This window comes from Cupressus sempervirens, chromosome 1, assembly GCF_028749045.1.
Source record: "Cupressus sempervirens isolate cs-2001-9-10 chromosome 1, ASM2874904v1, whole genome shotgun sequence".
In the NCBI taxonomy this organism is placed as follows: domain Eukaryota; kingdom Viridiplantae; phylum Streptophyta; class Pinopsida; order Cupressales; family Cupressaceae; genus Cupressus; species Cupressus sempervirens.
In genome coordinates, this window is record NC_143118.1 from 539,487,713 (window position 1) to 539,497,116 (window position 9,404).

The window sequence follows — 9,404 nt, forward strand, 5'->3', positions numbered from 1 at the left end:
TAAGTCAAGGAGGTAATTAGGTCTTCAATTTTCCATTCCACAAGCTAGTCCAAATAGATTATCACTTAACTCTTAATGGACTATTTGTATGCCAATATACTTTAAACTTAAGTCATCTCCAATACCTAATTTACAAACATTCCAATCACACATATTCCCTAATTTAACCTTTAAAATATAATCCTAAAAACAACATATCTAAACATTTCACAATTATAAACTTTTTAAACATTTAAATAACATCAGTGTATTCTATTAAAAAGAACACTAAACTAAATTATAACTAACTAAAACTATACTGGAATACTAACAATTATCAATAATTAAACTTTACAAAAAAACTAAAATATTAATACAAAATAATAAAAGAACTTAACTAAGTCTAATATCTAACAATTAACAATTAATCTTTAACTTACTAACAATTAACTTATACTGACTAAATATTAAAATAGATAATAAAATTTACTAAATTCCTAACATCTAGCAATATTTTAATATTTAAAATAATTCCTAACTTTTAATGATTAAAATTAATATTACCTAAACTAACTTACTTTTACTAACTCTTTAACTAAACCCCACACTAATTACTAACATCTAATTTTTTTTTAAAAAGCACTACAAAAAAAATCCTACTAACCTAACCCCACCTCTCCTATCCAATCACTGACATGAATCAAGGGAGGGACAAACCCCTTGGCATGCTACCCAAGTTCTATCCACATGGGTACATGACAACCAAGATGGAACGAGGAATCACATTTACAAGGTGGGGTTAACTTTATTATTTCATGACTTTAAAATTCCCCTTACAAAAAGCTATGACCAAAGACGAAAAGAAAGGGTGAGTGCCATCATCCTAGGTGATGTGATGGCACCTTTTTCCCTCCAATGCCTAGGTAAGACATAAGATGCTAGTGGGGTGGGTGGATGGGATTTTTAGGGGGGATGGGTAGTTATTGTATAAAGTTTAGTGGGTGGTTTTAGGATATTTTAGATTTTTATTTTACATATTTTCTTTTACTTTCTATTTAAATTTATAATATTTATTAAATCAAAATAAAGATGTTTAAAGGAATCTTTATAATATGCTCTATTCAAGGTGGGGGGGGGGGGGGGATTTTTTTTTTTCCCAATACAACCCACCAAGCTTTTTGCTCTAAGGATGTGATTTTTTTTCTCAAGTCACACACACACACACACACACACACACACACACACACACACACACACACACACACACACACACACACACACACACACACACACACACACACATACACAAAGTGTAGAATTGTCCATACTATTTATTTAGGCAAGGGGGGTATTTTTTTCTATGTTGATTAAAACATAGGGTTAAATGCAATGCTTGAGTATTCGAATAGGAATATTATGCTTCTTAATAATTACAAACATGCAAAATGAAAATACCATTTATAAACTCATATTTTCTTAACATAGTTTGGGATCAATTTTGCATAACTCTATTTTATCATCATTTCCTCTAAATTGTGCTTTAATCCATGAATACAAATGTGAACTTTAAGACTATCACATAAAAGTAAAACATCACTGCATCCATTTCCAATAAACATATGCATATAAATTTAATCATTTAGAAAATTATATGAATGGAAAGTACTCCATTATTTTTAATTCATTCATCTGATTCAAGGACTCCCTTGAGAAAGAACTAGGGAAGAAAACTCAAGATCATAATCATTTCAAAGATATGTTTAACAATAGCATTTTTACAATAGGATCTTAATCCCGAGGAGAAATCTCCCAACATATTGAAATGAAAACAACACTAAGATCTTGTTTGGCTCCATAACAAGGTAGCTACTATGGAATCTACAATTTCATCAAGGTAATCATGGAGATAACAAAACTGACCAAGAGACAAACAATTTTAACATGAAGACACAATCAATCATTTACTACTATCTAGGTTTGCACAATAGGTCCATTATCAAACCAGACTAGGGAGAAGGTGGATTTTTCCAAATAGGAGATGTCGGTCACAACACCATAACAGATGCCCTTTCAAGGCTAATATCACAAGAACTTCTATTCTTTCACAGATGCCCTTTTGAGGCTAATATCTCAAGTACTTTCATTCTTTTACTTCTCAATTTCCCAAAACACAAACATCACTTGTAAAGATGAGTAGCGGCCCATAACACCTTACTCTCTCTCTCTCCTTGTCATGAGGAGAGACTCCGCACTGCCAGAGTCCAACTGAAGCCCTCATCTCATACATGGCCACTTCTACCCTATCCAAAGGCGAGTAATAACAACGCACCCATACACTACCCTCAAAAATCAAAAGCAAAAAATGAAGGAAAAAATTTAAAGAAAACACATTACAATCCCATTCCTAAAATGTTCATCATACACACGAACACACACAAGCAAAAACTTATTTAAGAACTGAAACACAACATAAATACATGAACTCAAAGGATTCGTACCTTCACAATATGGTTATGGAAAACTAAAATTTGAGAAGAGCTATCCTTCCTTCTCCTTCAAGCCTAACTTGCTCTCTAAAACTAGAGGTTGTGTGAACACTCTTCCACTCTCAAGTCTACCACTAAATAGGATCCCAACTCAACCACCTACAAAATGCAATAACTCCCTCACTTAACTAAAGGCTTCTAGAGTCTTCTAACTCAATCTTGTTATTAAGGAAAACCTCATGGTGGAGTTGAACTTATCAAACTCATGATGAAGCTTCAATTTTCGCAATAAAGAAAAAATGGGATATTTGGGTGGTCACTAAAGTTAATGAAAGGGACTAGAAGGGTGAAAAATGCCCCCAACTCATACATATACCCCCTAGGTACTTAGTTTTCATAATTTTTGGCCTCTAAGACTATTTAGGGACCTATTAAAATGCTTGAAATATTTGGATTTTCTAACAACCATAAAAATACAATTATATCACTAAACCTTGATTAGGGTAATTAATCTTGATTACTAATTGATTAGTATCAGGTCACTAACCTAGTCCAACTCAGGTCTTTAGGTTACTTGATTAACCCTAGCTATCATGCTGAGATGCATATACGAATTGCAAGTGTCAATCAACACTAAAAAAATTATTATTACAAAACATTAACACTTAATGATTACAAAATGATACACACATTCAATTTATGATACAAAAGAAATATGAAACAATGGGGTCTGCATCTTTCATTAGACTCAACCTTGGTTTTCACAAATGGTACATAGGGGCTAGTTTCAATTCTCCATTAGATTTTTCAACTAATAAATCTTGTACACTCATTTCACACATCAGTAGCTCAAGAAAATTGCATGCATATATATAACTCATTAGGATAATCAAATAAATTAAAACATCAATCTTTCATATAAATAATTGTTTATCTCATTTAGGCTCATATATTTAACCATTAAAAATTGCATAATTAGGATAACATAACCTATTTGTAAATTCAAAACAAAATACTAGAATAATCATCATTAGGCATGCATATATTTAGAATCAAAAACATCGTCAATAGGGCATACTAAACTATCTGAATGCATATAACCTAGTCATTAAGGTACCATAATCAACATTGTCATCATCAAGTGAAAACACCTCATATCATTGTTAGTGCAAATTAATGTTTACACAGTCAAGATAACATAGTAGTTCTTGAATCTCTAAGTATTTAAAACATGAATGTACCAGTTGATCTCATTTTTCATTAGGACATCTATAACATACAACATTAAGTTTCATATCCATTCAAATCTCCTATATGAATTTAATAGAGAAATTCATATTTGATAAGAACATACAAGGAGGGACCTTACAAAGAGAGAGGGAGGGAGAGATAGAGATAGAAAAAGTAGGGGATGGGAGAGGGTGGGAGGAGAGAGAGAGAGAGAGAGAGAGAGAGAGAGAGAGAGAGAGAGAGAGAGAGAGCATAGGAGATGCAAGAATAGGGGATGGGAGGGAGGGAGGGTGTGTGTGTGTGTGTGTGTGTGTGTGTGTGTGTGAGAGAGAGAGAGAGAGAGAATGGAAGAGGGTGGGATAGGGTGAGATATATTTTTCACATAGTAAGGGAGAGAGAGAGTAGGGGATGGAAGAAGGTGGGATAGGGAGAGATACATTTTTTACATAGTAGGGGAGAGAGAGATGGAGTAGGGGATGGGGGGGGGGAGAGAGAGAGAGAGGATGGGATAGGGGGGAGAGAGAGAGAGTAGGGGATGTGTGTGAGAGAGTACAGGATGGGGGGAGAGAGAGAGAGAGAGAGAGGGAGAAAGAGAGGGGGGAGAGAGAGTAGCTTGGATGGGAGAGGATGGGATAGAGAGAGAGGGGGAGAGAGGGTGGGAGAGTGAGAGAGAAAGAGAGAAAGAGAGAGAGAGACTAGGGGATGGGAGAGAATGGGATAGGGGAGAGAGAGAGAGTAGTAGGTGTGAGGGAGGGAGGGGGAGAGAGAGAGAGAGAGAGAGAGAGAGAGAGAGAGAGAGAGTAGGGGATGTGAGAGGGTAGGATAGGGGAGAGAGATTGAGTAGGGGATGGGAGAGATAAATTTTTCACATAGTGTGTATGCACTATATGAAAACATCAAAAAATAGTTATAACAAAAGTTTGGGTCCCTACTGACCCATATTCTATTTTTTGTCTTTTGTCTGTTATGTTGTTCAGATAGAAAACACGGATTTCATGCTATTGGAAGTTAGCAAACACCAAATTTAGTCATTGGATACACTATTTGAAGGCTTTTTGAACATTCTTTCATTCTATTGGAAGCTAGTCAATACACAATTCAATCATTGGATATTTTATTTGAAGGCATTTTGAACATTCTTTCATGCTATTGGAAGCTAAGAAACACCAAATTCAATCATTGAATACACTATTTGAAGGTTTTTTGAACATTCTTTCTATAGAAAAGGTTAGCATGGTCCTTTTTAAATATTCTTTGTTACTATAGAGACAAATTTCATTATAATTTGACAAGTTGTTTAATATATAGTAAATTCATTGAGATTTTGTATGTTTGAAAGAATTGTTATTTGGAAATGGTTATAAATGTGACAAGTTGTTTAATATATATTGTGTATTCATTCAAATAATTTTAATATTTATATGTATTTTAATGATTTATAATTTACAAGTTGTAAGTAATTTAGATGTTTGAATAATTTGACATATAGAAATCATTATCATGCCAAGAAAAAAAACTAAAACTAAAACAACAGAAGAGATGGAGAGAGATTTGGCAATTAAAAGAGATAAAATAAAACTACCACATGAACAAAGAAAATTTCAATGCAATAATAAAGAATTATCTTTTGAAGAGGAACAAGAACCACTGATACAAAGAAACAAAGAGAAGGAATTGGAAAGACAAAGAGAATGAATGAGACTCTTATGCTCAAGAAGACAATTGAATTTTGAATCTACACTATCTTCCAATGTTGGAGTCATATCATCATCTCATTTTGAAGAGATGCTAATTTCTACATTCGACGATGTACACACTCCATTATGTCATGTTACAGGCATAACATCAACATATCAAGTAGGTGATATTTCAGCTTTTGCATCTTATTGCCAAGGCACATCATCTTTGGTTCAAGATATGAAAAAAACTCAACCTTATGTTGACATTCAAAGTGTTGAGGGAATGGAAGAGATTATGACACCTTCTAGAATTCATTTTAGAAGACCAAAATATTTGATTGATATTGATACTAACATTTTGAAATCAATGTCTGACAAGATTAGCAAGTGTACTTGTCAAAAAAAAGTTAATCATATGCAAATATTATTCTTTGAAGAATTAAATATTATAGGTCAATGCCAATTATTTGTTGAAATTATGAAGAATTCAAAATTTAGGCCCATCATGAAGATTCTTGGGCTAAGAATGATGGATGATTCAAATGAAGAAAGCATTGTATAGAATCTAATGAGTGCATATGAAAAATTGGTTTCTAAATCATGCACCAAAGATAGTAATATCACAAGACATATACTTACATCGAAAATAGTAACCAAATGAAGAAAGCTTGAATCATGAGAAAGATGAGAAAAATATTAAAAATCAATAGAGGTACTCTAAGGAGAGCCATGGTAAGACGTGAGATATTGGAAGATATAACAAAAAATGAGTTATGGACATTTAGTAGTAGACTACCATGAAAGGATAAAGAAATTAGTGAATCTTTGAAATCATTGATTGAATATTTTTGGACAAACAACATGTGTATTTCCCCTAATCAAAGCGATTTTTAAGAAGGAGGATTGGTATCCAAAATTGTGACGCACATGTGAAAATTTTTTTGGACTCAACTCATACACAATTTTTTGAAAAATTTATTAGTATGTATCCTCAAATTCAAATAAGTCAAATATTTTTTGATATGGGTAAACCTTTTTATGTGAAGATAAATCACACATGCACAACTTGTTGTTGTAGGATACATATTGAATTTTCTAACCATTTTGATATTTTTAGGCATATATGTGTGTTTTTGCATTCTAAGTTTGTTTTGCAAGATTGTGACATGAATGAGCCACCTTGATCTTCAAGGGAATTCATATCTTATATTTTATGTGAAATAGGAGATGGTCAATAATTTTACAAGACGTCATGCTTGGATGGTACATAATTATTTTGTGGTTCTTTGCAATTTTTATCAACTATGAACATATGAATAGTGCACATGCAAGTGGAAATGAAATAGTAAATTACAAAAAATGTAAGATAGTGATAAATTCTCTAAAAGATGGAAAATAGGGTAAAAGATGTGATTTAGTCATTGAAAATATTCTAGTGCCTGAGTTCCAAAAGAATTTTCATGAAAATATTATTTATGAGTATGCAAGGCATACACATTGAGCTTGATGGCTAGATTGCCAATTCAAGTTGTGCAAGGATACATTTCCACTAGATACCATTGTTTTGGTTGTAGACTTCATAAAGAACTACACACTACAACCACAAAATGAAGTACAAGAAAAGTATTATACTTCTCAATAGGTATTCATATTTGTTCACATAACATTCATGCATTCACCTACAAGTATAGAGGATGACAGGAAGATATTGAGGGAGTACCTTTTTTACATCAATGATGATTGATCACATTGTATGGAGTTTGTACTTAGTTGTTTTCAACTATTTTATGGAGATTTGGCTAATAGAGGCATACCATATCATCAACACATTATTTGGTTAGATAATTGTGCATCTCAATTCAAGAATGCATGGATGTTCTATTGATTGAGTAGGATGCATAGGTTGTCTAGAATTTGATATATGTGGAATTTCACAGAGGTTGGTCATGGAAAGGGAGAGCGCGATGGTGCAAGCACATGCATCAAAAGAGCCTTAGTCATGAAAAAATAAAGTACAAAGATGGATCTATTGATAGATGCAAAATCCATCATCCAATGGTGTAATGCTACAATGGGTCCAAGTAAGGAAGGTGAGTCTATGGTTCATAGATTTTTTGGCTAATAGATAATAGTAACATTGCACTATATGAGAATTGTTGCACACTAACAAGTTCATGTGAGTTGCACTCTTTTAGAATCTCTAATGCAGGTTCATAGAGTATCCACACATGAAAAAATTGCATGCTATTGTCCATCAAGTGCAGGGGAAAATTGGGATGAGTGTTAGTCAACTCAATGGGTAGACAAATGGGATATACAAGTTTTGGATCCAATTGATACCTATCATCCCCCACAAGCACTAGAAATGGTAGAGATGGACTCATCCATTGACTTTGACTGCTTGTCTAATCGAGTGCAACCTAGTAATATATACATCTTTGTAAATTCAATATGTAACTTTATAACTTTTACCTAAGTATTTTTAGAATTAATGGCCACATTTTGTACATTTATAACTGTAGGACATGTTTTTGCTATTATTTCACCTAAAGACAATGAAGAAGGGACATATTATTATTTATTTCATTGTGTCCAGGCCAAAAAAATTGATTAATCGATTATAGATGGTGAAGGTTTAGAATACCATATAGGTGTGGTGGTTGTAACCGACACATGGCTTAGACAATATTGTATGAAGAACCCTAACTTGTGGTTATTCAAGAATTCAAAAATAGAGAGGAAGATTCTATATTATTTGAACATTATTGTCATGTCAAATGTCCACTTGACAAAAATATGGTGGAAAAACACCACATAATAAGACTATTTGGAAGGTTCACGAGTTAAACCACGAGGCAATACTTGAGACATTAAAATGTAGAGCAGATCCAGTCAGTTCATTAGATTGAATATAATTACAAAAACATGGAATCTTAAGGTAGAAAATTGTTAGGTTTTGGAAACTAAGTTATTTGGTTACCTAATAGGTCCTAGAAATCCTAACTAGGGTCCTAGAATGGTCCTAGATGGACCTATTTGATAAAAAGATGTAAAGAGCAAAAAATGTTCAAAAGTTGCAAAGTTGCTCTAAAAGTTGCTTGAGCAACTTTTGCAACTTTTTCAAAAAGTTGAAAATGATATTTTGGAAAGTTTTAATTATCCACAGTTAGGTATTTGAGCATGGGGAAGCATATTTTGGAAGGTTAGAGGGCTTTCAACATGGGGAAGCACTCAAATTCCTTGATTGGTTAAATGTTCCTCAATGAGCCAAAAGTTGCTCATTAGGTTAAAGTTGTTAGGGATGGGAAACTAAAGTATTTGGTTACCTTTACAGGTCATACAAATCTTAACTATGGTCCTAGAATAGTCCTAGATGGACCCATTTGACCAAAAGATGTAAAGAGCGAAAATTGCTCAAAAGTTACAAAGTTGCTCAAAAAGTTTCAAATGGAGGTTTGGAAAGTTGTAACTACCCATGCTTGGGTATATGATCATGGGAAAAATATTTTGGAAGGTTAGAAGGTTTCCATTCATATTTCACACTCCTTTCCAACCAACTTGCATTTTTTAGCAACTTTTACAACTTTTTCAATTTTGCACAAAAAGTGCAACTTTTGCAAACCTCACTAGATTTCACTTCTAATACTTGGAAAAGGTTATAATTTATTCAAAAACAACTAAAAAAATCTAATCCTAGGCTATCTTGACCAGAAACTCTAAAAGACCCAATTTTGCCAAATTAGCAACTTTTTCTCATATTTCTTTCACTATTTTTCATGGGATCAAATTGTCTATTCCATTAGCTCTAGGGTGGGTAGGTAAACCCTAGTCCCAAGCTCATCTTATCCTATTGACCACTCAAATTTTCTCAGGCATGCTGACTAGAATTGACCCTAAGAGTTATTAAATGCCATAGGGTAGTGATCTTTGATGAGGCATATCTTAGAGCTCATGCAAGGTATGAATGCAATTCTAAGTGCTCTGAGATCATGTTGCTGACACCTACGATAAAATCTCTCACTTTTTGGAG